Here is a 25751-nt window from a genome sequence, read left to right as displayed (position 1 = left end):
GCTACGTTGGGACCGGCGTAGCTCTGGGGTTTGTCCCTGACTGCTTGGAGTGTCTGCCCCCCCCCGTGTTATTGGTAGGCCTAACCCTGACAGGGATGCACGTTGGTTGCCTACGGGATCTCAGATTCGCCAAGGGTACGGCAGGTTCGCCACTGGCAGGGTGTTGAACCTCCGGTTCCACTGCTGGCGTGTCATCTTGTGTTGGAGCGGACGGTTCTTTAGGTGGATCTGGAACCTCTTCTGTTTCTGGCTCGACCAACTGTGGGAATGTCAAAACTGGTACCACTATGGCATTGTTTATTCGGGTCCAAGTTTTGGGGAACTTTCCAAGGATTGTTTGGATCATCTCCTCCTCTTTTTCTTGACTTTGGGGACTTTCCTGTACTTCTTCCACTTCCCTTTGGATCCTGCACCGTTCAGGGCACGCTTTCAGGCGGTCTCGAGAAACTGCTTGATAGGTCTTGCCTTCATCCTTGTTTATGAGGCATACCTTACTGTTATCAAAGTTGGAGGGGATAATGGTGTAGGGTTCCTTCTCCCACTGATCATCCAATTTATGCGCCCTCCGCTTCCTCTTGAGGACTTGTTCTCCAGGTGCTAAGGGAGTTGCTGGGGCTGTTTGATTGTAATGCTGCTCTTGTCTCGTTCTTGCTTGAGACAGGCTCCTTTCTACGCATTCCTGGATCTTACGGTACTGCTGCTGCCGTTCGGTATCCCAATCCTCTATTTCCTGAACCGCCTCAGGTGACACAGTCCCCATCTCAAAGTCTACAGGTAACTTGCCAGGTCTGGCTCGCATCAGGTAAGCAGGGCTGCAGTTGGTCGAATTTACCGGGATATGGTTGTACAAGTCTACCAGATCTGGTAACTTCTCTGGCCATTGGTTCCTTTCTTCCAAAGGTAGAGTCTTGAGCATATCAATAACCACATGGTTCATCTTCTCGCACAATCCATTGGTTTGAGGGTGGTACGGTGTGGTTCTGATTTTCTTACAACCGTACATGTTACAGAACTCTTGGAACACTTCTGCCTCGAATGCAGGACCCTGATCAGTCAGTACCCTTTCAGGGTAACCGTGAGGTCGGCAAAAGTATGCCTGAAATGCTCTAGCTGCTGTTCTGGCTGTCTGGTCCTTCACAGGCACTACTACCAGGAAACGAGAGTAATGGTCCACAATGGTGAGGGCATACACATAGCCTGACCGGCTTGGTGTTAACTTCACGTGGTCCAGGGCCACCAACTCCAGGGGCTGCTTCGTGACAATTGGTTGTAGGGGAGACCTCTGGCTGGCATCATCCTTCCGCCTCAGGTTACACGGACCACAGTCTTGGCACCACTTCTCGACTGTCTTTCTCATGTGCACCCAGTAGAACCGATCACGGAGTAGGGTCTCCAACTTCTTCCACCCGAAGTGTCCTGCGTTATCATGATAAGCTGCTAGGACCATTGGAGCATCCCTCTGCGGGACCACTATCTGCCAGACGAGTTCATTCGTTCGCCAGTTGACATATCTCTTGCAGAGCTTGCCTTGGTAGGTGAACAGTCGTCCCCTCTCCTTCCACAGCTGCTGGGCTTCTTCTGGAGCATCTGGGCCAAGATGGGTCTCAGCTTGTGCTAGCTTTTCTTTGACCAATCGCATGGCCGGGTCACCGTTCTGTGTCTCTTCCCAATTATGGTGGAGTAATGGGTTGACCGAGACCTCGTGCTGGCTCGAGCGCTTCACTCCCACAGCATGCTCACACTGGGAAACACCCTGATGATGGAAAGCCGGTAACTCTATCTCTTCGAGTTCATCCAGGTCTTCTCCAGACTCGGGTAAGTGAGGCATTCTGGACAGCGCATCAGCATTGTTATTCTTCTTGCCAGCCCGGTACTTGATGGTAAAGTCAAAGTTAGACAGCCGGGCCATCCATCGCTGTTCCAACGCACCTAACTTGGCTGTTGCCAGATGTGTTAACGGATTGTTGTCCGTGAAGATGGTGAACTTGGCCGATGCCAGATAGTGCTTGAAGCGTTCAGTCACTGCCCAAACAATAGCGAGGAACTCCAGCTTGAAGGAACTGTAGTTTTCTGGATTCCTTTCTGTGGGCCGAAGCTTCCTACTGGCGTAAGCTATCACCTTCTCTCTGCCTCCCTGCACCTGGGACAGAACTGCTCCCAGTCCTACGTTGCTGGCATCTGTATACAGTACAAACGGCTGACTGTAGTCAGGGTAGGCCAGAATTTCTTCTCCCGTGAGAGCCCCTTTCAGCCGGACAAAGGATGTTTCTATTTGGCTGCTCCATTCAAACGGAGGGCTCTGCTTCTTAGCCTTCTTTGGCTGGCCCACCAGGAGACCTTGAAGGGGCGCTGCTATCTTTGTGAAACCATCAATGAACCTTCGGTAGTAGCCCACCAGCCCAAGGAACTGCCGCACCTCCTTTACCGTGGTGGGTCTTGGCCAGTCCTTGATTACGGTGACTTTCTCTGGATCAGGTGCCACACCTTCTGCGCTGACCACATGACCCAGGTACTGTACCTTTGGCTTCAAGAGGTGACATTTGGACGGCTTTATCTTCAGGCCATATTTCGACAAGGACTCAAACACTTCTGCTAAGTGCCTCAGGTGGTCTTCATAAGTCTTGGAGTAGACTATGACGTCATCCAGGTACAACAGCACGGTTTCGAAGTTGTGGTGGCCCAAGCAGCACTCCATCAACCTTTGGAATGTCCCTGGGGCGTTGCAGAGCCCGAATGGCATACAGTTGAACTCGCAGAGGCCCATTGGTGTCGTGAATGCAGTCTTCTCCTTGTCCGCCTCTGCCACGGGAACCTGCCAATACCCACTGGTGAGATCCAAGGTGGAGAAATAGTTAGCTGACTTTAAGGCTGTTAGTGACTCCTCTATTCTGGGTAGTGGATAAGCATCTTTATGTGTAATGCGGTTAATTTGCCTGTAATCTACGCACATTCTCATTGTACCATCTTTTTTCTTTACGAGCACTAGTGGAGCTGCCCAGGGGCTACAACTATCTCTGATAACCCGAGCCTCCTTCATTTCCCATAACATCTCTTTGGCACGCTGATACTGTGCGGGGGGTACAGGGCGGTATCTCTCCTTAATGGGATGATGATCACCCGTGGGGATTTGATGTTTAACCCCTTTCACCTGCCCAAAATCTAGGGGGTGTTTGCTGAAGACCCGCTCGTACTCCTGTACCACCCGGTAAACCCCATGCTTTTGGTGTGAGGGGGTGGAGTCGGTGCCCACATGTAATTTTTGGCACCAGTCTTCCAGCTGCCCCTTGGAGCCATTGTCTTCCGCCTGGTCAGACGGGATCAAGGGTTCCACTGCTTTGATGGTATTGTTGCTGACAGTGTACAGTTTTGCTACAGTGGCGTACCGGGGCAATTTGGCCTCCTCCTCCCCACAATTCAGGACACGGACGGGCACTCTCCCCTTGCGGACGTCTGCTACCCCTCTGGCTACCAGGACTCCAGGCCTACTGTCTGAATACACCGGTTCCACCAAGGCATAGTAATCCTGACCCTTGAGGCCTATTGCTGCCCGACACCATATCAACATTTCACTTCTTGGGGGTATTGCAATGGGGAGAGGGTCACTTACCCTTACACTGCCAATTTCTCCTCCGGCCAGCTCTACCTGCTGCCTCCTCACCAGGGCTCTGATCTCCCTCTGTAGGGCATGCTGCTGCCCGGAGCTGGCAGTTTCAGACGCCTGTTGCAACAAAATTATCACTTCGGCAATACAATTTTCTATCACATTTGTACCAATGGTTAGCAGTGGGTCAGATTCTTTGCGATCAATATCTACAATTATCATCCCCTGACATGGCAATTCTACCCGCCCCACTTTCATGGTTACTTCTTTGTACCCAATTTGAGGTAAGGGCTGACCATTACTGGCCACAATTGTTAAATCATCATCTGGGCCATGGTCAATGTCTGAATCAGCCCAATATCTTTTGTACAGTTTATAAGGGATGGTTGTTACCTGGGACCCCGTATCCAGGAGGGCATTCAAAGGGATCCCATCCAGCACAATAGGAAGGACCGGTCGTCCTCCCACATACTTGCTGCGGCTGGGGGTTGAGCCGGGCTTCCTTACACCTGGGGGTTGGCTCCTGGCCCCAGGCTCGGCCCATTTAAAGGACAGTGCCTTGCAATGTGGCCCGCCTGTCTGCAGCGGCGGCAGATCGGTTGTCCAGTTGCATCATACCGGTCTGTATCTTTTCCTCGGGTCGGCGGAATCCTCCTCTGTCGCATCCATGGGACGTCATCTGGGCTGGAGGCCAACTCGATTCTTGCAGGCGATGGGGTCACTTGTAGAGACTGCACGGTCTTGGCAAGGGCAGCTACAGTCTTGGTCAGCTCCTGGACCTGCTGTCTGAGCTCTGCAGTGGGATCCTTATCCAGGGACTGCGCCTCGGCCCCTGCAGCAGCTCGTGTTGCAGGCACCACCCCGGGGTACGTGATAGCAAGAGGCCGCAGGGGTACTGGGTCATTCGGTGTAGATTCTCTCAGTACCCGGATGGCCTGGTCCTTAAACTTTGCAAAGTCCAGAGCAGGGTTCTGCAGGACCATGATACGCAGCTGGGTCCTGTGGGCGTCTGACAGGAGCCCTTCTATGAACTGCTCAGTTAGGAGTTTGTCTCCTTCTCGTACACTCTCTGGGTCCACCTGTTTAACTGCTTTCAGGGCCTCCTGCAAGTTTAAGGCATAGTCCCGTATGCTGTCTGTGGCCCGCTGGTTACACCCAAAGAATCTCATCTTTATTTCTGCTGCGGTGCAGGTGTCAAAAGTACTCTTCAGCTTGGCCAGTATCTGGGTTGCTGTCCCTTTATCTGTATCAGGCCAGGACTTCACTTCACGCTGGGCTGCGCCGGCTAGCTGCCCCATTAATATGCCCACCTTCTGGCTCTCAGTCAGCGGATACACCCGGAACAAGCTGTGCAGGCTTTCTCTGAAGTCGCTCAAGGTATGGGACTCCCCGGAGTACTGTGGCAGCCATTCTGCTCCCGGGATGTACGGCATTGTGATCGGCATTACCGGTGCTACAGCGGGGGCTGGGGCGGCGGCGACTGGGATTGCTTCGGCCGGTGCTGCGGCGCCTCGGGCTATGGCAGCCACCTGCTCTCCCTCTGAGTCGGACATCTTCCTCCCCCTTAGTGAACCTTACCAGGCTCTGTTAACTTTTCAAATTCCCTTCCGGGTCGCGCATGGTTAACAACACTCTGCTCTGATGGCGCGCTCCCTTCGCGCTCTTTGTCAGGCACGCCCCCCTTCTTCCTGCGCTCGGCGAGGCTAATGGCGGCGGCAGTTTGCAAACAGTAACACAGTCTTTTAAGCACAGTTTCTGCAGGCGCACAGTACCCGGTGAAACCGGGCACGAAATCCTGTTCGTGACGCCAAATTTGACTCGCCCACCCCAGGGCTATGGGACACCCGGTGCCGGGCCGGACTAGTCCGGTGGTAGTCAGTGGTGGCTGGGCCCGGCTCCGTGGCCCTGGTGGGTGTCAGTAGAGTATGTGGCTTGATGAGTAAAGTTGGTGTTCGTGACGCCACCTGTGGTATGCGGTTATTAAGCCGCCGCTGCTGTGTGAGGCCTCCGGGGTGATGATATAGCAGCAATGGTGGTACTGCTCCCCACAGGTGGAGCGGAGCCCCGGGGACACTGTTAGTGCTCGTGAAAGTCTATGGTGTTGTGTGGCTAACACGGTGCAGGGCCGACAGGCAATGAAAGAACCAGGCACAAACAACAGTCTCTTTACCTTTTCCTCTTTTACTTTGGGAACAGTCCAGTCCTGGGAGACCGTTACAGGTGGTGATGGGGATCCGGTCGGCCTGGAAGTATTTGGGGTGATCTTTCTGACCAGCTGAGTATGAGGCCTACTCCTGTGCTTTTCTTTGTTATGATAGGACCCTGCTTCTCTGAATCCAGCAATGGCCCTCTTTGCTGCTGGGACCGATGGTACGTCCCTCTCCCTCTGTAGCAGGCTGCGCAGGCCCTCTCTGGTGCTTCTCTGCTGGAGTCCACACCGGGCCCTGATGCTGCAGCTGTATGTTCGGGATGTATATGGGCCAGGTGCTTGCAGCTCTCCTGCCCTTCGGATTCGGCTACCAGGGGTATTTTAAGCCCTGGTGGCCACAGACTCCGATGTCCAAGTCTCTTCTGTGCCTCTCTGCTGCTCCTGCTTCCCTGGGCCAAGCTACTCTAGCTCTAGGCCCCAGATCCACAGGACAACTCACTCTGCGTCTGCTCACTAGCACCTCTCTCTACAGACTGACCACTACTTCCTCCCTCTGGTCAGACTTGAGGAAGGCTCCCTGGAATTCCAGGTTCAGAGCTCCCCCTGCTGGCCGGAGGGAGAACTGCGTTGGATGTTAAACTTGCTGGCCAATGGACCTCCCAACTACCTCCAGGCTCAGCATTAACCCTTTTGGGAGGGCAATGCTGTTGTGGCGACCAGGTCCTGGGGCGCCACATATACATATGGAGTCTGCAAGTCTACAACTAGACAATGGCTACTAAGGTAATCACATTAGCAATACACAACTACAATACAATGATTACTGGAAGAGTCTGGAGATACAATAGCTAAGCAAACATGAGGTACTACACAAAAGAACAATAGTCTGGCTGAATGTTAAGAAACTTTAACCCATGAGAGTCCATGTCGTCACAGAGATCTTTCACAATGATCGGGGAGAGCAGGGAACTGGGGTTCCTAGATTGGCCCTCAGACTAAGGGAACCCTAGCTATCCCTTATCTCAGAGATACCTCTGAAGGTGAGGATGTCTGAGCCGTCTACCTGACCCTGCTCCTGACCAGCCATGTTCTTATATGCCCTAAACCACGGGAGGGCCAGGACAGCCTAGCTATCCCTTATCTCAGAGTTACCTCTGAAGGTGAGTATGTCTAAGCTGCCTACCCAACCCTGCTCCTAACCAGCCATGATCTTATATGCCCTAAACCACGGGAGGGCCAGGACAGCCTAGCTATCCCTTATCTCAGAGTTACCTCTAAAGGTGAGGATTTTAGAGTCACCTACCTGACCCTGCTCCTGACCAGCCATGATCTTATACTTCCTACACCACAGGAGGGCCAGGACAGCCTAGTTATCCCTTATCTCAGAGTTACCTCTAAATGTGAGGCTGTCTGAGCCACCTATCTAACCCTGCTCCTGACCAGCCATGATCTTATATGCCCTACACCACGGGAGGGCCAGGACAGCCTAGCTATCCCTCATCTCAGAGATACCTCTGAAGGTGAGGATATTTGAGCTGCCTACTTGACCCTGCTCCTGACCAGCCATGATCTTATATGCCCTACACCACAGGAGGGCCAGGACAGCCTAGCTATCCCTTATCTCAGAGATACCTCTGAAGGTGAGGATATTTGAGCCGCCTACTTGACCCTGCTCCTGACCAGCCATGATCTTATATGCCCTACACCACAGGAGGGCCAGGACAGCCTAGCTATCCCTTATCTCAGAGATACCTCTGAAGGTGAGGATATTTGAGCCGCCTACCTGACCCTGCTCCTGACCAGCCATGATCTTATATGCCCTACGCCATGGGAGGGCCAGGACAGGAGTGTGATAAAACCAACAGATATAGCCAAACAGGGGAAAACAAAACCCTATCTCACAGTATGCTCACACAAAGGTATAAGACAATAAGAGATAAGGAGGAAAATAAGAGCAGGGAAGAAACAACAAGATGACGAGAGACTTCCACAACAACTCCCAGCACCACCATCATGACTGGGACACACCAGCACACAGATCAACACAGTAAATCTATAGTCGGCATGGGAAGACAGATTCCACCATCTTAAAAAGGTGGGGAGTAGATATTATAGATTTCCAACAACATGTGATCCCAGAGGTAACCAGCAGGCTAGTAAAGATGAACTCTTGCTAGCCTGACCATTAATGAGCACACAGTTGGTGCATTTGAATCTCGCCAGTGAACCCCAGGGAGCCCGTCAGACTCCGAACAGAGTCGCTGCCACAAGATTAGAATTTGGAAGCCCAGTGAGTGACGACGGTCTGTTACAATTGTGGTCAGAAAAAAGAATGCCACTAATAACAATGGAAGTTTCTTGCGCGCTCTCTTAGACTCCGATGGATACACTTCTGTCACCTTGTTTGACTTACCCAAAAGCCAGTCCTCCCGTTACATCAGTTGCCTCCTGTCCCTCGGCTGTGTGACCCACATCTCATCTTTTAATTAACATACATTTAGTGAGTTCTATTCGCAAAGATTGTTGCAATCTGATCTGACGTTTTCTGATCAGATCTATCCCCAGGCTGCTAAGGCTTATATTTCCGAATTCTTTCCACAGTTGGACACTGATACACAAGCTCTTTCCAGAATACTAATGGGGCTGCTCCTACAGACGGCTGCTGCGCGTCCTACAGCCGATCAGATTGTTTAGCCGTGCAGAAATTAGTGAAGGACGCCGGTAATTGTGAGTCCCTACACCATGCTATCTGCTCAGGATCTCATCTGCACGTTTTGACTTCCAAGTATTTCAACGTCAACGATAAACCATCTTCATATCGTTTTCTCCAAGCCAATTATGTTCTGGATTTTTTGACCATTTTTTGGTGTGTGTCTTGCCACAAATCCTACTGGAGTAGTATTTAGGGTGTAGTGAACATCACCTCTCATCATGAGTGTGACAAGCGGTGGTCACCACGCCCCGTCATGCGCCAGCATCTTCCACTTTGTCAGAGTTGAGCTAAAATGGCAGGAGAACGCCAAAGTTGGCATAATTTTAGCGCGTTTGCTAGTTGTACCAAAATTGTGCATCTTTTCAAAGCGTTTTCGACATACAGGTGTCTTCCAGGTACAAGAGGACTCCTGGCGAGCTATGTAACACACAGGGTACACTTGGGAATTGCTACAATGTTAGGCCATGATGCTAGTGAGAGGGGAGTCGGGTCTGCTCCTAAAACTCATCTGAGGCTGAACCCTGCACTCCCTAACATACCTAAACAGGTCCTTCCCCCATTCGCCGTTACGTACCTAGGCCCTTGCTGGCCTACTGAAGGCCAGCGAGACACTAGTGTAGCGCCCCTGAAGCCATTAGGGAGCTACAAGGTACTGCATCCCCACCAGGATGTAGGGCTTACACCCTAAGGACTCAGAAGACCAGTGCCGGTAACAACCAAACATTCCAGATAATCCCTGTTTTTCCCCAAATCCCCCATAGACTGGTACCAGGCTAGGGTTGGACCAATGGATGGCCACCTAGAGGTGGAGCCAATCCAGTCCACTAGATGACCAGGTGGGAGGGGCAGACAGTGGACAGAGAGTCAGTGAGTCGGTGACAGGGAGAGAGGAAGGACTGTCAAGAGTGAACAGTGACCTGAGGGCCCAGGCGGTTAGTTGCCTGTGGAGTATGGTGAGTGGTCCCGAAACTACGCACCAACAGGATACAGAATCCTAGGTCAGGCAAACGCTCCAGGCAGACCTGATAAAATGTCCACAGTGAGGGGATCATCAAGGACCTCACTGACCTTGAAGTTCAGGACTCAGTAGCAACGGGAGAACTGGGGACAGTACCAGAGACTCCAACCCCACAGGGTTCACGCTACCGTCATAAGGACTGCTGTTAAGAAACTACCAGGAGGGGACCCCCAGCCACTCCAAGCCATGGGGACCCAGCAACCTAAGATAGGTGCAGGGGAAAGAAGCCACCAGGTCACTAAACCCATACTGGGCCGAAGGGGACCTGTGGCTAAGACCAGCTGGCCTCGGGTGACTAGTTTCCACCTTACTGTGAGTAACGAAACCAGTTACACTGCAACCCCTTGTGTGGCCTACCTTCTTTCAACACCCATCTACCTCTCCTATCCTCTGGGGCCTGGCCCTGCTTGCAGTGGGTCTAACATCCAGGCTGCCACTAACACCACCCCCAGTAGTGAAAACTGTGCAGCGGCTGTAAAACCGCAATTGACGTCACGTGTGAACATTATCCAAAATCCCCTGTAAATATTCCCCTTTTAAAAAGCACCCAGGGCACGGGACTGGGCAACGGCCACCAAAGTGACATCTCTCCAGTTATACAGCCCGGGACCGAGTACCCTATAACCCTGGGTGACACACTAGTCTCGCTACTACAATAAGACAACACAAGGAAGGCAAAACAAACAGACGGGGAAAGACACAACAAAAAGCACTTCTAGGTTTCTTCAGTAGGAAACCTCACAGCTGCAATAGTAACAACACTCTAGCTATGCAGTGATTAGCTCATTCAAAATGGTCAGCATAGGTATGAGCTATAGCCGGCATAGAGAGGAGTGAGGAGCAGATATTTATAGCTTAAGGGAGTGGCTGCAGCTGAGGTTACAACTATGTGTTAGATCACAGCAGAGTACGAAAGAACCTTAACCCCGTCAGTACCAGATCGAATTTAATATGCTCCAACTCAAGGTAAATGATGATTGGGCACTAAAGAGGATCTGCAATCAACAATATGCTGTGACCTTCTGATCGCAGATCACATCAGGCTGTGACACACTCGTGAGTTTTATGCCAAGATACTGGAGTAAAAGCCTTGTTGCATCTGGTGGGAGCGCCAGGTGTCGCACTCCCTAAGGATAGGCTATCAATAAAAAAAAAATCATGGACAACCCCTTTAACTGCAGTATCGTTTTAAAATTTTGCACTAAAAAAAGGTACAATAATGTCGTAAAACGCAAATAAATTTGGCTAAGACGTTTATGAAAATGAAATATCGCAATTTGCACAAATAGGGTGCAAACACAATGCTATATCCTTCAAAAAGTCATCATTTTTGGGCTATGCTATAAGCCTACTTTTCCATCCCCCTGCATGACCTGCCCTGAGCGGAGCGGTGGGGTATAAATCAGCGCTCGGAGCAATCCAAACAATTCTATCAAATGTTAATGTTCCAAGGCTTGTAAATACTTCCTGGGAACAGAAGATAAGCCCCATCATTTTTGGTTCTGGCACGTGGTTTCGGATAGCAGGAACGAGACAAGGCGAGCTTTGTTATTGAATGAATTAGTAAAGCTACTAAAATATGCCTGATATATTATCAAGTCTAATCTGGGGAATGAATAGGAGCGCGACATAAAGCACGGGAATTAGGTTTTGTTGTACAAGAAGAACATGGCTTTAATAACACTGCTATTAAAATCAGAGACACCCATCAGTAGACAAAATGTTAGATTTTGGTATTCATTGGACAGTTTTGATCTACTCACTATATTGAAGCTACAGCTTGGTAACAATGGGCAGGTCTTGAAGCTATTAGGGCCTCCAACTCTTACGTGTCCTTTATATTATTGTCCAAGGTTGTTGACTCCCAACTCTTATGGGTCCTTTATGGTTTTGTCCAAGGCTATTGACGCTCAACTCTTATGTGTCCTTGATGGTATTGTCCAAAGCTGTTGACGCCAATCTCTTATGGGTCCTTTATGGTATAGTCCAAGGCTGTTGACCCTCAACTCTTATGGGTCCTTTATGGTATTGTCCAAAGCTGTTGACCCCCAACTCTTATGGGTCCTTTATGGTGTTTTCCAAGGCTGTTGACCCCCAACTCTTATAGGTCCTGTATGGTATTGTCCAAGGCTGTTGACCGCCTACTCTTATGATTCTTTTATGGTATTGTCTAGGCTGTTAACGCCAACTCTTAGCAGTCCTTTATGGTATAGTCCAAGGCTGTTGACCCCCAACTCTTTTGGGTCCTTTATGGCATTGTCCAAGGCTGTTGACCCCCAACTTTTATGGGTCCTTTATAGTATTGTCCAAGGCTCTTAACCTCCAACTCTCATGGGTCCATTATGGTATTGTCCAAGGCTGTTGACCCCCAACTCTTTTGGGTCCTTTATGGTATTGTCCAAGGCTGTTAACCTCAAACTCTTATGGGTCCATTATGGTATTGTCCAAGGCTGTTGATCCCGAACTCTTATGAATCCTTTATGGTATTGTCCAAGGTCGTTGACCAACAACTCTTATGGGTCCTTTATTGTATTGTGCAAGGTTGTTAACCCCCAACTCTTTTGGGTCCTTTATGGTATTGTCAAAGGCTGTTGACCAACAATTCTTAGGGGTCCTTTATGGTATTGTCCAAGGCTGTTAACCCCCAACTCTTTTGGGTCCTTTATGGTATTGTCCAAGGCTGTTAATCCCCAACTCTTTTGGGCCCTTTATGGTATTGTCCAAGGCTGTTGACCTCCAACTCTTATGGGTCTTTTATTGTATAGTCCAAGGCTGTTGACCCCCAACTGTTATGGGTACTCTATGGCATTATGCCGGATGGAAATTTGGGGTCACCCTAAGATGCAACTGTAAACCCCGGCATGCACAATCGTTAAGCCTCTGTATGGTAGACATCACCTAATAATGCTGCAGACAGCTATTTTTAAGTTTTTCATTGACTTTTCTGAGATACACAATAGTCATAATAACAAATAACATTATCTGTATAGATGTAACGAGGTCACGGTTCACAGAGACCTGCTCCGGCAGAAGAAAAAACCAAGAGCTCTGCCGATGAAAGACGTGGACAATCAAGATCGCAGTAAATGGATGATTTGTCATCGGGTCATTGACAGATTTTGGGAGGGGGTAATGGGATCAGGTTAAAAAATGTTGAAGAAGACTCAAATGTTTGAAAATAGTTCACCATTAGGTCCTGGAAAAAGTGACATTTTCTTTCATCCCCATAAATTATTGTTAAGTGATTTACCATTTCAACATTGGAAAGTAAAGTGAAGTGTATTTAGGGTAATTAGTAAGTTACACTAAAAACAGACACCTTAAAAAGTAACAAAACATTTTTTAATTTTTTAAAAACATTGTTTGCACAGATTGGAAAGTTATGAAATTTAGCAAATCCCTTAATTATGGGATTTGTCTTCTTTCCTTTAAAAAAAAAATAAAATTGGATTTAAGTGGCTTCCAAGATTTTGCCGTTCTCCAGTCTATTTCCCTGCCGTCAGCTGCATTGATATCAGAATGTACTCATTTGGAGTACAGATGATGGCAGTGATGGGTCAACTCAGCCCTAGTGTCACTTAAGGGTGTTTTACACGCTGCAACATCGCTAGCGATTGCTAGCGATGTTGCAAGCGATAGTACCGACCCCCGTCGTTCGTGCGACATTTGGTGATCGCTGCCGTAGTGAACAATATCGCTACGGCAGCGTCACATGCACACACCTGTGCAGCGACGCTGCTGTGACCGCCGAACAATCCCTCCTTCAAGGGGGAGATGCGTTCGGCGTCACCGCGAAGTCACTAAACGGCCGCCCAATAGAAGAGGAGGGGAGGAGATGAGCGGCCGAAAAATGCCGCCCACCTCCTTCCTTCCTCATTGCCAGAGGCCGCAGGTAAGGAGATGTTCGTCGTTCCTGCATTGTCACACGTAGCGATGTGTGCTGTCGCAGGAATGACGACCAATCAGCGGCATGCACCACCAATGATATTATGAAAAGGAGCGACGTGTCAACGATCAACGATTTTTGCCGTTTTTGCGATCGTTGATCGTCGCTCCTAGCTGTTACACCCTGCGATGTCGCTAACGACGCCGGATGTGCGTCACAAACACCATGACCCCGACGATATATCACTAGCGATGTAGCAGCGTGTAAAGCACCCTTAACTCTGAGGAGAAGCAGCTGCAGGAGATTGTTCTGATCAACATGACACTCAGAGAAGGAGACGGAGGCTGAGTTGACTCATCACTGCCATCAGCTGTACTCCACGTGGGTATGTTCTGATATCAGTGCAGCTAAAGCAGAAAAATAGACTGGCAAAAATGCTTTCTGCCGCCTGGAGATGAAAATGTGGGACTTTGAGTCAACTTGAATGTTTGATCCTTATTGTATCTTGCCTAGGCTGCCCCATGTTTCTCTGTAACCTTAAACTTATTAGTGATGAGCGAGTGTGCTCCACACGGCTTGTTTGTCAAGTTAAATGCTTGACACACTGTTCTGTTATAGGGTATTACGGACGCCGGGGCAGGGGGGCTCCGCACTCCTACTCCAGACAGAGTCAATGTGTGGGTAGGTCTTCGGGCGGGGTGTGTGACACTTACTATTATATTCGGGTTGGTGTCCTTCACCCCGCAGCTGGCCCGCATTGTAGACGCAGTAGACAAACTTGTGACACTGAGGTTCTCTTGGCAAACCAAAGATGAACAGTTTATTTAGCTTCTCCGTTATGACAGACACGGCCTCACTCCTATGGTACTGCTGCTATTTTGTCTGAGGTACTTTCTCTCATCCTATTCCCACTATTTTGGAACTAGTCCGCACCTGTGCTTCCATTCCCCCACTCGTTTCTTTAACGCCTGCCTGGAACCACAGACTCAGACTGGCTGTCACGGACAGGCTAGAGGAAAGCCGCTCACAAAGCAGGACCCTGAGAACCCTGAAACCCTTTAACCCCTATACAGGGATTTGGAATTACACAGGGCCCCGGAGATCACTACGTGTGGTAGGCTGCAGTCTAATGAGAGTAGTAGTCAGGCAGGGTCAAACCAGGAAATGCAGAACAGGGACCGAATCAGGTAGGTAAGGACGTAATCAGAAAACGAGGCAGAGGTCAAATCCGGATCGGGTAGTGAGGTACAAAAATGACAGGCAGGAGGGTAGTCAGAGAACAGGCAGAGGTCAAAACACAGAAATCACTATACAGAATGGGAACCAGGAATTCAGAACTATCTCTGGCAGTGACCAGCAGACAGGAGGGGGAATTAGAAGGGTGTGGTGTCTTCCCATTGGTTGTAGCTGAATGGTGGTAGCTTCATCTGAAGATACATGCCACCTACAGTCAGCCAGTGGTACTGCAGGTCCCAGGGAAACCCAGCTTAGTGGATGAGTGGAGCCTGCGGCCACCAGAGTCACTGGCACCGACTCCTCTCCTATTACCAGCACAGTCCACAGCGGGAACACAGCGCCACCTGGTGATCAAAGCTGAAGTCGCAGGAGCGGACTCTGGTGGGGATATCACAGTTTCCCATCAGTGTCCACTTCTAGGCCCTAATGTCTGTATAGTTGGAAGACTTCCCTGGGTTTGACGGGGTGTGCCATAGGCTCTGGAGGTTACATCAGGATTCCCTGACCTGCTCTTACTCTATGCCGCGTCTTTAGTCCTCAAACCCTTCTGCAGAACTAACTCCCAACAAGGCCCATTGCTCTTACAACCCCACTGGCCATCTGTCACTCCTCCTCCTATCTTACCTAACATCTAATCTCTCACTGTTCCCACCAGACCACTAGGTGGTGTCGGCCGCTACCTGGTCCCGATTCTGCTACATCGGGGAGCGACACTTCCTAGCAGTAACAGTACCTCTACTATATACATTAACAGTAAACTTGTTACCTAAAACACGTTATTTTGGCAACATGAACAATTAACATAAAACAGTAGGGGAGGGACTCGACCACTGTTATCTGCCCTGACACAGCCCTCGGCCACCATCGTCCCAATCATCTACATGCAGCAGGCACCAGACATCACCCAGCAATCTCCGTTCCGTCTTCCCAGCCACAGTCCCTATTATCCGTGTGCAGTTGGTCGCACCTGCTAACTTCCATTTTGTGTGCGCCATGCAAATGTTTCCCCGTAGCCAAAGCAGCTGTGCTCCCTATGGGGACATCTCAATGGAGAACTGCCGATCCAGCAAAGCAAATGGAGGACCTATGGGGAGATCTCAATGGAGAACTGCCGATCAAGCAAAGCAAATGGTGGACCTATGGGGAAATCTCAATGGAGAACTGCCGATCAAGCAAAGCAAATGGTGGACCTATGGGGAGATCTCAATGGAGAACTGTTGATCAATCAAAACCCATAGGTCCCCCATTTGTGTTGCTTGATTGGCAGTTCTCCATTGAGATCTCACCATAGTTCCCCCTTTTGCTTAGCCTGATCAGCACTTCTCCATCGAGATCTTCCCATAGGTCCCCCCTTTTGCTATGCCTGATCAGCACTTCTCCATCAAGATCTCCCCATAGTTCCACCTTTTGCTTTGCCTGATCAGCACTTCTCCATCGAGATCTCCCCATAGTTCCCCCTTTTGCTTTGCCTGATCGGTACTTCTCCATCAAGATCTCCCCATAGTTCCCCCTTTTGCTTTGCCTAATCGGCACTTCTCCATCGAGATCTCCCCATAGTTCCCTGTTACACCTCGTGGCTTTCCTGCTCAGCATCACAGAGGGTCTGAGAGGTTGCACAGTGTGCAAAGGATGGATGCTCAGGGAAGCAGCAGGACTTCCCTTATCTCTGCACATTGTGAAACCGAGGATCCCGCCTTTATGACCCAGAGGCAGGAAGATGAGCATGTGCCCCACGTGACGTCTTCTGATTCGCTCACTGATATCACACGGCCCGATAACGAGGCTGGTGATGTGCTGAATCCTGATTGGGTCACGCCCATCTCGCGCCCGCCCTTGGGTGGAGCTACGCCTCTTTAAAAGCTCCCCCTGCCTTCATGGCGGCGCGCGACCGTCCTTCTGTTTGGATGTCTGGCAGTGTGCTGCCACGCCACTGTACAGACGTCATTGTCTTTTGTGGGCTTTGCCCTTGCTGCTCAGGCAGCACCTGGTTTGCAGGTCTTGCCCCTGCCTTGCTGCTCCGGCAGTATTCCGTTTAGCAGGCTGTGTTCCTGTCCCAGGTGAGCTCCTTGAGTCTCTGTTGGACTCACCTGTTTCTGAAGCACACGTGCGTGGGCACCTCTGTGCTACCCTCGTGCTATATTCCTGTGACTCCCGCTGGCACACGTGCGTAGGCACCTCTGTGCGTCCCCGTGCAACAGGTACACCGAACGAGAAGCCCCGAGTCATACAACCCTCACTGGTTAGGGCGGACCGTTGTACATAGATCGTCTGTGACATTCCAGACGATCACTAGTAGCAACCCGCTCACTCTTTCCTGACCATAGCAGCGGTCCCTTACACCGCACAGTGGACCTTGACCGGCGGAAGCTGTCCATTTCCCATCTTGGCACGCTTCCCCGGGTCCCCCTTGTAACAGTTCCCCCTTTTGCTTTGCCTGATCGGCACTTCTCCATCGAGATCTCCCCATAGGTCCCCCCTTTTGCTTTGCCTTATCGGCATTTCTCCATTCGCTCTCATAGATCATTCTCTGTCGTTAGATTTTCTCTTCTTCCGTAAATCATTTACTTACATTAGAATCAATGAAAAGTTTATGAACAGCTATTATTAAGTGTGCCAAGTGCGTCTCAAGTGGGAGGGCGACGTCAAAAGCATCATATTTATTATCAAACACCAAGCCCCTTAATCTGCCTCTGCCTGCGGGGAAGTGCGTCACCGCAAGGAGGAGGAGAAGTCTTATGGGGTTGACTTGATAGAGTAACCAAAATTACACCGTTTGTCTGCCTTTCCGCCTTAACCACTATCCCACCCCTCCCTGCATGGATAATTAGGAAAGGTAAATGCTGACAAGTACAATGCTCGTCTTTGAAGCTCTGAGATTTTTTTTTTTTTCGCTGTCAAATGTCTCCAACCTGCGAGAAAACCATTTCTGTGCAACCAAAGAAGCCAGGTGGCTGCCTAAAGCAACGAGAAAGTTGTGTGATCTCGAGTCAAGTGAAAAGTTTATGATGGAGATGAACAGATTACCCCGCGAGGACAAATAGAAACCGCGTCCTCTCCCTACACTTAACGTACGTTCTGTCATCTAGTCCATACCTATAATTTATCCTTATTATATGGCACTAGATTTCCCTTTTTCCCTATTTACTATCATTTAATGGAATGAAGTAGAAGCACTCTTCCGCGCTCGTTAAATTTAATAGAGCATCCACATCACCCTATTATTCGTAAATCACCGGCAAATCTAGGTCATTGCCTTTTATCCTCTTTTGCCACTTAGAAGAAAAGTCTATTTATTTGATTATTTGTTTATTTATTATTATGGATAATTCATAGACCATCATCACTGTCCCCATTGAGGCTCACATTCTACAGTCCCTATCATTATGTTTTTGGATTGTGGGAAGAAACTGGAGAACCTGGAGGAAACCCATGCAAACACAGGGAGAACATACAAACTCCTTGTAGATGTTGCCCTTGGTGGAATTTGAACCCAGGGCCCCAGTGCTGCAGTGCTATCCGCTGACGATCCTAAGAACAACAGTCTCTGAGCCCTGTGTGAATGAAACAGTAGTGTGCACACATGGCCATCAACCACTCCTTCAATTCTACAGCTTCATTTATGTCACGGTTCTCCTGTTTGGAGCATTTTGCATTTGAAATGCTCTGCTATGTGTTTTGTGCACATGCTGACAGATTGTCTTTTAACACTAGGGTTCATGCTGGTTTTGGCAGGTACCTTTACAGATGCGCCTCATTCCTGGTTATTGCTCTGTTTCTTTACTGGGCTTGCTCTGTCTGAACTTTGCCAGTCGTACTTCCTGTTTGCCCAGTGTGCTCTTGGCTCCTGTCTGGTGTAACTGTTCTGGTCTTGGCTTCTGACCTTGGACCTCTTCCTGACCACGTCTCTGTCTGCTCCCTGAACCTCCTTGAACCTTTTATGTTACCTCCCGGCTTCTGACCTTGGACCTTTTCCTGACCCCGTCTCTTTAAGCTCCCTGAACTTTATATGTTACCTCCTGGCTTCTGACTTCGGACCTCTTCCTGATCACACCTCTGTCTGCTCTCTGAACCTTGTACATTACCTCCCAGCTTCTGACTTTAGACCTCTTCTTGACCACGTCTCTGTCTGCTCCCTGAACCTTATACGTTACCTCCCAGCTTCTGACCTTGGACCTTTTCCTGACCTTGTCTCTTTCTGCTCTTTGAACCTTATATGTTACCTCCTGGGTTATGATCCCGGCTTGTCTGACTACTGCTCGTACTGTTTAGCATCACAGTTTACACAAGAAACCCATGAACTTCTGTTCTTGTGAGTCTTAGCAGACAGACCCAAGCAATCATAAATGTTGATAGGCTTTATAGGACTGAGCAAAGGTGAGAGAGAGGACTCCCGGCGAACAACGCAACACAAATGGGAAAAACAGGGAAGCAATAAAATGGAAGGCCCTGTCACTGAGAAAGTTTGATCCCTGCACTCCATAAAATCCTTAGATGGGTTATTCTCCCTGTACACAGTCATGTGCCTGTGCCCTGACTCCCCCTGAACTTCCCCTGACTAGTGAAGGCCAGCAATACGCTAGTCTTACCACTGCAATAAAACAACACAAGGAAGATAAGACAAACAGGTGGGGAAAGACACAAAAAATAACACAACAAATAACACTCCACAGGTTCTCCAGCAGGAAACTTCTCAGTTGCAACAGAAGTGAACACCTCAGCTTCTCCAGAAACAGATTCCTTCAAAGTGTACAGTATAGAATGAACTATAGCCAACATATGGAGGAGCGGATATTTACAGCAGAAGAGAGTGTGAGAGATTACAACTACTTGTTAGATCACAGCAGGATAGAAAGTAACCTTAACCCCTTCAATACTAAACATGTTTTCCTTTCCTTTGGCAGTTGTAGGGTTTGGCCGGAGTCACATTTGCGAGTACCTCACGTGTAACTCGCACGAGTATCGGATCCCATCACACGGCACGGCCTGTCGCTCTCCGGACAGGAGCTGGTCAGCTGCATGTATTTCTATGCAGCTGAGACACTCCTGTCCGGAGGGCATCAGGCTGTACCGGGTGATGCGATGCGAGACTCGCAAGTGTTACTCTGGCCTTAATGTCAGTATTCCTTGTCAGGAAGCAGTCTCATTGCCAGCTCAGGTGTTTCCGGTTTGGGACCAATCCCTGTCTCTTTATATTTATATGCCGGTTATTCTCTTTGTAATTTGGATGCTGGGCCTGCAGGTAGAAGGAGTTGCTGAAACCCTCTATTGAAGATTCTGTTGTGGCTGCAGTCTTAGGGGTACTTTGAACGCTGCGACATCGCTACTGCGATATCGTCGGGGTCAAATCGAAAGTGACGTACATCCAGCACCGGTAACGACGTTGCAACGTGTAAAGCCTAGATGCGCCGATAAACGATCGCAAAAGCATCGAAAATCGGTGATCTGTGTAGCGTCAGTCATTTCCATAATGTCGCACCAATAGGAGATACGATGTTGCTCTTCGTTCCTGCGGCAGCATACATCGCTGTGTGTGAAGCCGCAGAAGCGAGGAACATCTCCTTACCTGCCTCCACCGGCAATGCGGAAGGAAGGAGGTGGGCGGGATGTTTACGTCCCGCTCATCTCCACCCCTCCGCTTCTATTGGCCGCCAAACCGTGTGACGTCACTGTGATGCCGCACGACCCGCCCCCTTAGGAAAGAGGCGGGTCGCCGTCCAGAGCGACGTCGCAGGGCAGGTAAGTGCGTGTGAAGCTGCCGTAGCGATAATGTTCGTTACGGCAGCTATCACAAAATATCGCATGTACGACGGGGGCGGGTACTATCGTGCTCTGCATCGCTAGCCGATGCTAGAGATGTCGTAACGTGCAAAGTACCCCTTAGTGCTGACTGCAGCTGTCTGTTGTAGTGTTTTTTCCTCTGTTGGTCTTAATTCCCTGATGTGTTGATCTGGTGCAGTGGTAGGGCTAGCGTCTCTTACCTGCCAACTCCCTAGTCAGGGACTATTGTAGGGTATTTCAAGGCTTCAGGTTTCTGCTCAGCGGCAAGTGAGGAACCTGTATAGGGACTGGCTAGAACTGCAGGATATAGCGGCAGGTAAGTGGAGGAGGTGTCCATCTTCCCTCTCACTAGTCCTAGGGCCCTCCATTGTTAAAGTGTCCCCGGTGTACCCCTTATTTGTCATGGTGTAACCCCTGTTGTGTATTTTGGCAAACGCCAAACCATCCCTAGTCTGTACTGTGACACTGTGACCCTCTGATCCCAGATCCCCCCAAGATCACATCAGGCCATGACACCATGTGAGTTAAATTGATAATATAGCGTGGTTTTCCGGCTCCAGTATTGAACCCCTTACACTAGTAAAGAGGTCTTGTAACAAATAGTAATGCAGTACCCCCTTCAAAATCTCAAAAAGTAATGCTAGCCCCTTTATGCCACAAGCAATAAGGTTTATACTGTAGCCAAGTCTATTTCTCCTCCCTTTCGAATCTGGATGAAAAATCGTATCCGCAACCATTGTGCACCAATTAGAGTGGATATTTCCGCAAATAACACATTCTGTTCCAATTAATTGCATTATTTCCGATCAGTACCTTTTATTCGAGCACTAACATAAGTGGCACCACCGAAGTCCCCGGGCACAACTTCATACTTCTTATATAACTCCTCAAAGTTACACCAAGCCCTTGTCTTTTTTTTTTTTTTTGGCACATGTCCTTATGGCAGGTGGAAACGCCTTCCGTTCTGTACTCCCAAACTTAAATAAGACATCTCTGAGTTCTGTTTATAAGGGCAGAGGAATTCTCTTTGAACGAGCTGCCAAAATTGTGATTTACGCTCCTCTCTCAAACGCGTAGTCTGTTCTCGTTGTCACTGCTCGTTTTATGTTCCCGGGATTCTGACATGCCTTTAGGTGACTATCTCTATGTACTATGAACATTTATGTAGTTACTTTATGGCTCATATATTAACCCCATGTATACAGGACAGGGTGCTGATTAGAAAACTAAGTACACCTTGTTAGAATTCTATATTTCTATGCACTGGGACATAATAAAAAAAAAGCATCTGGTCCATAGAAGGTTTTAAAATTGGATGCATACAACATGAGATGAACAACACACGGCAAATTATACCTTGTCATTATTTATTTACCAAAATAAATACTGAAGAAGTCAGTTTTACCACCTCTATAAGAGCAGAAGTTTGGACAGTTTGCTGGTCTGGAGCATTAACACAAAATTAAGAAATAAAAACTTTAGCAATGATCTGAAGGCCACTTTACATGCAGAGATAAATCTTTGGCAGATCTGTGGTTGCAGTGAAATCATGGACATATTGTTCCATTTGTACACAGCCACAAACCTGGCACTGATTGTCCACAATTTCACTGCGACCACAGATTTATCTCTGTGTGTAAAGTGGCCTTTAGAGTTATACCAAAATAAATGCTGAAGCAGTGAGTAAAAAATAAAATACACCCTTACTGGTTCCATCAGAATAAAGAAAGTATGGCTAATAAAGTGCTTATAGGAAATGTTACCACCTCTATAAGAGCAGAAGTTTTGGCAGTTTGCTGGTCTGGAGCATTAACACAAAATCTAGAAATAAAAACATTAGCAGTGATCTTAGAGTTATTTACCAAAATAAATGTCGAAGCAGTGAGTGAAAAATAAAATACACCCTTACTGCTTCCATCAGAATAAAGAAAGTATGGCTAATAAAGTGCTTGTAGGAAATGTTACCACCTCTATAAGAGCAGAAGTTTTGGCAGTTTGCTGGTCTGGAGCATTAACACAATATCAATAAATGAAAACTTTAGCAATGATCTTTGAGTTATTTACCAAAATAAATGCTGAAGCAGTGAGGGAAAAATAAAGTACACCCTTACTGCTTCCATCAGAATAACAAGAGTATTGCTAATAAACTGCTTGCAGGAAGTGTTACTACCTCTATAAGAGCCCAAGTTTGGCCCGTTTGCTGGTCTGGAGCATTAACACAAGATCAAGAAGAGTTATTTACAAAAAAAATGCTGAAGCAGTGAGTGAAAAATAAAGTACACCTTTACTGCTTCCATAAGAATAAAGAGAGTATTGCTAATACAGTGCTTGTAGGAAGTGTTACCACCTCTATAAGACCGGAGGTTTGGGCAGTTTGCTGGTTTGGAGCATTAACACAATACCAATAAATAAAAACTTCAGCAATGATCTTAGTTATTATTTACCAAATAAATGCTGAAGCAGTGAGTGAAAAAAAAAATACACCCTTACTGCTTCCATCAGAATAAAGAGAGTATGGCTAATAAAGTTCCTGTACGAAGTGTTACCACCTCTATAAGAGCAGAAGTTTGGGCAGTTTGCTGGTCTGGAGCATTAACACAATACCAAGAAATAAAAACTTCAGCAATGATCTTAGAGTTATTATTTACCAAAATAAATGCTGAAGCAGTGAGTAAAAAATAAAGTACACCCTTACTGCTTTCATCAGAATAAAGAGAGTATGGCTAATAAAGTGCTTGTAGGAAGTGTTACCACCTCTATAAGAGCAGACGTTTGGGCAGTTTGCTGGTCTGGAGCATTAACACAAAATCAAGAAATAAAAACTTGGTACATATATCAGGATGGGGCTATATACCAGGATGGGAACATGATAGGGACATATTCCAGGATGGAGCCATATACCAGGATGTGGCCAGGATGGGGACATATACAAGTATGAGACTATATACCAGGATGGAGACATGATGAGGCCATATGTACAAGGATTAGGACATGATGGGACCATATATACTAGGATGGGGACATGCTGGGTCCATATATAGTAGGATGGGTTCATATATATCAGGATGGGGCCAAATGGACATACATACCAGAATGGGCCATGATGGGGACATATATGCTAGGATGGGGCCATAATGGGGAAATATATACCAGCATATGGCCAAGAGAGGGTCATAAATCAGGATGAGGGACATATTGACCATGAAGTGGACAATGATGGGGAGACATTAGTACAGGATGGGGGGGTCATCACTACACAATGAAGGGATGGGGGGCAACTTGTATGTCTTTATAGGATTTTCAATGCCACAATGGCCCAGATAAGGAGAACCAGATCAAACCGGGGTCCATTGGACTTCAGTTACGCCACTGTACCAAAGTCTTCTCTAGGCAATTGTGAGGCCATTTTTCAAAAAGCTAGTGTTTGCCTGAAATGGCGTCATGCTACAGGAGAATGGTTTCTTCCTTTCTGGACTGTAAATTCATGCAAAGGATACCTTTATCTATAAATGGAGCCAGCATCTATTAGATACTTATGGCACATATTTTCAATATGCAATAAATATTTCAGAAGCTAATGCTTTGGCAATATTACACCTCTTGTGGTGACACATCTGACAATGTGGCCTTTGGACCCAAGAAATGTTCTGCACCCCTGTATGAGGGTACAACATTGTTAGATCAGCCATTTAGATCCAGATAGAAGAAGCCCAGGCACCCAACATCTTGAATCCTCAACCAGATGGTAGTCATCTTTAGAGAAAGATTGGCCAAAGGCTCGTTTGGTCAACGGCTATCTCACTTCACCCACCTAAACACAAACCTGGATCTTGATCTACCGTGAATTATTCTGTTCCAAGAGACTGGAGAGAGTGTGATAGGGGTACAACATTGCTAGTTAAGCCATTGAGAACCAGGTAGAAGAATCCCGAGCTACCAACATCTTGAATCCTCAACCAGATGGTAGTCATCCTTAGAGAAAGATTGGCCAAAGGCTTGTTTGGTCAACGGCTATCTCACTTCACCCGCCTAAACACAAACCTGGATCTTGATCTACCGTGAATTATTTTTTCCAAGAGACTGGAGAGAGTGTGCTAGGGGTACAACATTGTTAGTTCAGCCATTTAGAACCAGATAGTAGAAGCCCGGACTACCAACATCTTGAGTCCTCAACCAGACAATAGTCATCCTTAGATAAAGATTGCCCAAAGGTTTGTTTGGCCATCGGCTATCTCACTTTACCCACCTAAACACAAGCCTGGTTCTTGATCTACCTTGATCTGCTGCTGTCAGATACCCCTGATTAGAAAAAAAAGAGATGACTAATGGGTTTGGCCATCTTTAATGTAACGTGCATGGGAGCCACTTGGTGGCAAGCAGATGAGCCAAAGCTTGGTGTTGGAGTTTTCCCGGCATGGCTCATTCCGTGTGAAGTCAGTAGCCCATTTCTGTTCAGCACATGTATTTCACATCTGTCCGGTTATACCTAACCTCCTCGTTTGACCCTCCATCCCTGCTCCTTCTCTGACTTTCCGTGCATGGAAAGAGTTAACCCTTTAGACACATCACTGACACATGAACAGGAGAAAAATGTGTAGATCTTCAATCTTTGGCTATATAACCCCTTAAAGACACCCTATAAATTAGAAGGTTTTCCTGAAAACCTATTAATTCATGTTCCTATAACCACATCTATCTTACAGATCCTCTTCCCCACACATGGCATCTAATCCTCCCTGTATTCCCGGGGCCTGGGGAGATTTGATCTGGAAATTTATGGACTGACTGCTGATTTACAGCTGCAGACCCTAAACCATTTAGGTACTGCTAACATTTCTATTAGGGCTAACAAACCTCAGCTTCACCGGGGAAGGATATGGGATGTGGTTTGCAGAGATAATTTAACCTCTGGGAATTGTCATTGTAGACAGAACCATGTAGCCCTGTATACATAATTCAGGTCGATAGTGGTCGGTCTATTGAACCTATAAGTTAAATGTCCAAAGAATTGTAGCTTTAATAGTAGATATGGAGATTGTTGGTAGTGATGGATCTACCCTAAAGGTAACAGGGAGTCCTGCACTGAAATATTGCTATGATGTTATATAAAAAAAAAATAAGAAAACTGATGGCACTTCCTAACAGATAAGTGTGAACAGGTGCATACTGACCATGAACTACACTAACAAATAAACATCTGCACTCTAAGACGCTATGTGACGCCCTGGCCCCGCATTACACCTGTCCCTCATCGCTAACATGCAGCCAAACATTTAAACCCTAGTCACCCCCCCTCAGGGCTTGATGGACACACCAGGGGGCGGAACCAGGCGGTTGGAAGACGCCCACCAAGGAGTTCAGATAGAATGG

This window comes from Anomaloglossus baeobatrachus, chromosome 9 (genome assembly GCF_048569485.1).
Source record: "Anomaloglossus baeobatrachus isolate aAnoBae1 chromosome 9, aAnoBae1.hap1, whole genome shotgun sequence".
In the NCBI taxonomy this organism is placed as follows: Eukaryota; Metazoa; Chordata; class Amphibia; order Anura; family Aromobatidae; genus Anomaloglossus; species Anomaloglossus baeobatrachus.
This window is presented reverse-complemented; position numbering follows the sequence as displayed.